General features: G+C 41.0%; 1 non-coding gene across 1 annotated transcript; it reads right to left on the bottom strand.

The window, feature by feature from the left end:
* Positions 1 to 363: 363 nt before the first annotated feature.
* On the bottom strand, positions 364 to 471 carry LOC127743547 (small nucleolar RNA R71). The gene has a single exon (XR_008004934.1). It is a non-coding gene; the product is annotated as a small nucleolar RNA R71 (small nucleolar RNA).
* Positions 472 to 4,534: the final 4,063 nt, after the last annotated feature.

The raw sequence follows: 4,534 nt of genomic DNA, 5'->3' as shown, positions 1-4,534 counted from the left end.
ATGCTTGGTGATTATACTATACCTACTTCCAATTTTTATGGAAGAAGCTTCTCAATCCCTGCCATTGGAGCAAACAATTTTGAGCTGAAGCCTCAACTAGTTGCTCTGATGCAACAGAACTACAAGTTCCATGGACTTTCATCAGAAGATCTCTATCAATTTTTAACTAAATTCTTGCAGATCTGTGATACTGTTAAGACTAATGGAGTAGATTCTGAAGTCTACAGGCTCATGCTTTTCCCTTTTGCTGTAAGAGACAGAGCTAGAACATGATTGGACTCACAACCTAAAGATAGCCTGGACTCTTGGGATAAGCTGGTCATGGCCTTCTTGCCCAAGTTCTTTCCTCCTCAAAAGCTGAGCAAGCTTAGAGTGGATGTTCAGACCTTCAAGCAAAAAGATGGTGAATCCCTCTAAAAAGCTTGGGAAAGATACAAGTAGTTGACCAAAAAGTGTCCTTCTGATATGCTTTCAAAATGGACCATTTTAGATATATTCTATGATGGTCTATCTGAGCTTTCTAAGATGTCGCTGGACCATTCTGCAGGTGGATCCATTCACCTAAAGAAAATGCCTGTAGAAGCTCAAGAACTCATTGACATGGTTGCAAATAACCAATTCATGTACACCTCTGAGAGGAATCCTGTGAGTAATGGGACGCTTCAGAAAAGGGGAGTTCTTGAAATTGATGCTCTAAATGCCATATTGGCCCAGAACAAAATTTTGACTCAGTAAGTCAACATGATTTCTCAGATTCTGAATGAATGGCAAAATGCCTCCAATAGTACTAAAGAGACATCTTCTGAAGAAGAAGCTTATGATCCTGAGGACGCTGTAATGGAAGAGGTGAATTACATGGGTGAACCCTATGAAAACACCTATAATTCCTCATGAAGAAATCATCCAAATTTCTCATGGAAGGATCAACAAAAGCCTCAACAAGGCTTTAACAATGGTGGAAGAAACAAGTTTAGCAATAACAAGCCTTTTTCATCATCTTTTCAGCAACAGACAGAGAATTCTGAGCAGAGCCCCTCTAGCTTAGCAAACATAGTCTCTGATCTCTCTAAGGCCACTTTAAGTATCATGAGTGAAACAAGGTCCTCCATTAGAAATTTGGAGGCACAAGTGGGTCAGCTGAGTAAGAAAATCACTGACACCCCTCCTAGTACTCTCCCAAGCAATACAGAAGAGAATCCAAAAGGAGAGTGCAAGGCCATTGATATAATCAATATGGCCGAATACACAAAGGAGGAGAAGGACGTGAATCCCAGTGAGGAAGACCTCCTGGGACGTCCTCTGAACAAAAAGGAGTTCCAAACTGAGGAACCTAAGGAATCTGAGGCTCACCTAGAGACCATAGAGATTCCATTGAACCTCCTTTTACCATTCATGAGCTCTAAGAACTATTCTTCCTCTGAAGAGGATGAAGATGTAACTGAAGAGCAAGTTGCTCAATATCTAGGAGCTATCATGAAGCTGAATGCCAAGTTGTTTGATCATGTGATTTGGGAAGGTGAACCTCCCTTGCTCATTAGTGAACTAGATACATGGGTTCAGCAAACTCTACCTCAAAAGAAACAAGATCCTGGTAAATTCTTAATATCATGTACCATAAGCACCATGACCTTTGAGAAAGCTCTATGTGACTTGGGGTCAGGTATAAATCTTATGCCACTCTCTGTAATGGAGAAACTGGGGATCTTTGAGGTACAAGCTGTAAAAATCTCATTAGAGATGGCAGACAAGTCAATAAAACAAGCTTATGGATTGGTAGAGGACGTGTTAGTAAAGGTTAAAGGCCTTTACATCCATGCTGATTTCATAATCTTAGACACTGGGAAGGATGAGAATGAATCCATCATTCTTGGAAGACCCTTCCTAGCCACAGCAAAAGCTGTGATTGATGTTGACAGAGGTGAACTAGTCCTTCAATTGAATGGGGACTACCTTGTGTTTAAAGCTCAAGGTTATCCTTCTGTAAACATAGAAAAGAGGCACGATAAGCTTCTCTCAATACAGAGTCAAACAAAGCCCCCATAATCAAACTATAAGTTTGGTGTTGGAAGGCCACAACCAAACTCTAAGTTTGGTGTTGAACCCCCACATTCAAACTCTAAGTTTGGTGTTAGGAGGTCCGAACAATGCTCTAAACATCTGTGAAGCTCCATGAGAGCTCACTGTCAAGCTATTGACATTAAAGGAGCGCTTATTGGGAGGCAACCCAATTTTTATTTATCTATATTTATATTTTTCTTTTATGTTTATTAGGTTTATAATCATGTGGAGTCACAAAACAATTGCAAAAATTAAAAACAGAATAAAAAACAGCAGAAGAAACAACACACCCTGGAGGAAGAACTTACTGGCATTTAAACACCAATAAGGAGCATTTGGCTGGCGTTTAACGCCAGAACAGAGCATGAAGCTGGCGTTCAACGCCAGAAACATGCTACAGATTGGCGTTGAACGCCCAAAACAAGCACGGAAGTGGCGTTTAATGCCAGAAACATGCTGCAGTCTGGCATTAAACGCCAAGATTGCATGCAGAGGGCATTTTACACGCCTAATTGGTGCAGGGATGATAAATCCTTGACACCTCAGGATCTGTGGACCCTACAGAATCATCTCAGGATCTGTAGATCCCACAGGATCCCCACCTACCTCAACTCACCTTTTCTCTTCTTTACACAATCCAATAACACTCTTCTCCAAACACCCTTCATCAATCACCTCAATCTCTCTTCACCTCTTCACCACTCACATCCATCCACTCTTCCCCATAAACCCCACCTACCTTCAAATTCAAAATCTCTTTCCCACCCAAACCCACCCTAAATGACCAAACCCAACCCCTCTCCCTCCCCTATATAAACCCCTCCATCCTTCTTCATTTTCACACAACACAACCCTCTCTTCTCCCCCTTGACCGAATACACATCTCTCTCCCTCTCCTTCATATCTTATTCTACTTCATCTATTCTTACTTTTGCTCGAGGACGAGCAACATTCTAAATTTGGTGTGGTAAAAGCATAGCTTTTTTTTGTTTTTCCATAATGATGAGCGGATAATTTGTACGCTTTTTGGCACTGTTTTTAGTATGTTTTTAGTATGATCTAGTTGGTTTTTAGTATATTTCTATTAGTTTTTAGTTAAAATTCACTTTTCTGGACTTTACTATGAGTTTGTGTGTTTTTCTGTGATTTCAGGTATTTTCTGGCTGAAATTGAGGGTCCTGAGCAAAAATCTGATTCAGAGACTGAAAAGGACTGCAGATGCTGTTGGATTCTGACCTCCCTGCACTCGAAGTGGATATTCTGGAGCTACAGAATCCCAATTGGCACGCTCTTAACGGCGTTGGAAAGTAGACATCCTGGGCTTTCCAGCAATATATGATAGTCCATATTTTGCCCAAGATTTGATGGCCCAAACCGGCGTACAAAGTCACCCTCAGAAATTCCAGCGTTAAACGCCGGAACTGGCATAAAAATTGGAGTTAAACGCCCAAACTGGCATGAAAGCTGGCATTTAACTCCAGAATTAGTCTCTACACATGAAAGCTTAATGCTCAGCCCAAGCACACACTAAGTGGACCCAGAAGTGGATTTTTACGTCATTTACTCATTTCTGTATACCCTAGGTTACTAGTTTACTATTAATAGGATCTTTTGACATTGTATCTGTACCTCATGACGCTTTACACGTTTCTTTGTGTACCTTCTATGGCATGAGTCTCTAAACCCCATGGTTGGGGGTGAGGAGCTCTACTGTGTCTTGATGGATTAATGCAATTACTACTGTTTTTCATTCAATCATGCTTGCTTCCATTCTAAGATATCACTTGTTCTTAACCCGGATGAATGTGATGATCCGTGACACTCATCATATTCTCAACTATGAACGTGTTCCTGACAACCACCTCCGTTCTATCTTAGATTGAGTAGATATCTCTTGGATTCCCTAACCAGAATCTTCGTGGTATAAGCTAGAACTGATGGCGGCATTCAAGAGAATCCGGAAGGTCTAAACCTTGTCTGTGGTATTCTGAGTAGGATTCAATGATTGAATGACTGTGACGAGCTTCAAACTCCTGAAGGCGTGGCGTTAGTGACAGACACAAAAGAATCACTGGATTCTATTCCGGCCTGATTGAGAACCGACAGATGGATAGTCGTGCCGTGACAGGGTGCGTTGAACATTTCCACTGAGAGGATGGTAAGGTATTACTTGGACGACCCAGTGCACTTGCTGGTTAGTTGTGCGGGATTGCAAAGTGTGATTGCAATTTCGTGTTCCAAGTTTTTGGCGCCGTTGCCGGGGATTGTTCGAGTTTGGACAACTGACGGCTTATCTTGTTGCTTAGATTAGGACTGTTTTATTTTTGTTGGTTTAGAGTCTTTTAAGTTGAGTCTAGTTTCATATTTTAAGTTTGGTGTCAATTGCATGCATTTGTTTGTTTTTCTTTTAATTTTCGAATTTGCATGTCTTTAGTCCCTTTTTGATTCGTAAAAATTCTAAGTTTGGTGTCCTCTT

The sequence above is a fragment of the Arachis duranensis genome, chromosome 10, assembly GCF_000817695.3.
Source record: "Arachis duranensis cultivar V14167 chromosome 10, aradu.V14167.gnm2.J7QH, whole genome shotgun sequence".
NCBI lineage: Eukaryota > Viridiplantae > Streptophyta > Magnoliopsida > Fabales > Fabaceae > Arachis > Arachis duranensis.
This window is presented reverse-complemented; position numbering and strand designations above follow the sequence as displayed.